General features: G+C 71.7%; 1 protein-coding gene across 1 annotated transcript in view; it reads right to left on the bottom strand.

The window, feature by feature from the left end:
- ZBTB16 (zinc finger and BTB domain containing 16) overlaps positions 1-555 on the bottom strand; it is a 206,187-nt gene extending 205,632 nt beyond the window's left edge. The window contains 1 exon segment of the mRNA XM_010830640.1: positions 232-555. The gene's annotated coding sequence lies outside the window, so the exon portion shown is untranslated.
- Between the last annotated feature and the right edge of the window lie 60 nt (positions 556-615).

Below are 615 nucleotides of genomic sequence, written 5' to 3'. Positions count from 1 at the left end.
GGGAGGCAACTGCGCCCAAGCTGACAGCCAGGGCTCCCCCTTCCAGCCGACCCCCAACCGCCGGCGGCGACGGCTGCAGCAGCAGGAAGGGAACAAGCCGAATAAAATAAGGCAGAAGCCCAGCGGTCGAGTGGCCGAAGCGAGCGCGCCCCCCCAGACCTCTCCAGCCCTGGGGCGCCCGGGCGCACAGCTATCTCTGGGCGGTGCGCCTCTCCCTGGCCCCCAACTCACCACTGCCGAGCCGGGTGCCGTGGGGTGGGTGTGCGTGCCTCTTGGGGGTGTGTGCCTCTGTCTGGGAGGGGTGTTGCTGGGGAACTGTTGCTCTCGGTATCACGGCGGTAGCGGCGGCATCGCCCGGCAGTTCGCAGTACCCGCTCTCATCGCCCTCAACTCCTCTGTGCTGCGAGGTTAGCAAATCACCACCGGCTGCGGCGCCTCCGCCGCGTCCCACGTCAACGCCGAGCCCCCTCCCCTGCGAGGCCCCGGCGCCTCTCCATCTTTAGTGCTGGCGGCCGAGCCCGGCTCCCTGCCCACAGCTGCCCCCCTTCCCTCCCCCCTCCCGCGCCGTCCCCCGGCTCAGCCCGCCCACCCCCCGCACTGGCCGAGCCCGCGCGC

This window comes from Bison bison, unplaced genomic scaffold, assembly GCF_000754665.1.
Source record: "Bison bison bison isolate TAMUID 2011002044 unplaced genomic scaffold, Bison_UMD1.0 scf7180017864518, whole genome shotgun sequence".
Taxonomy (NCBI): Eukaryota; Metazoa; Chordata; class Mammalia; order Artiodactyla; family Bovidae; genus Bison; species Bison bison.
Note: the sequence above shows the minus strand (reverse complement) of the source record. Positions and strands in the feature narration are given on the sequence as shown.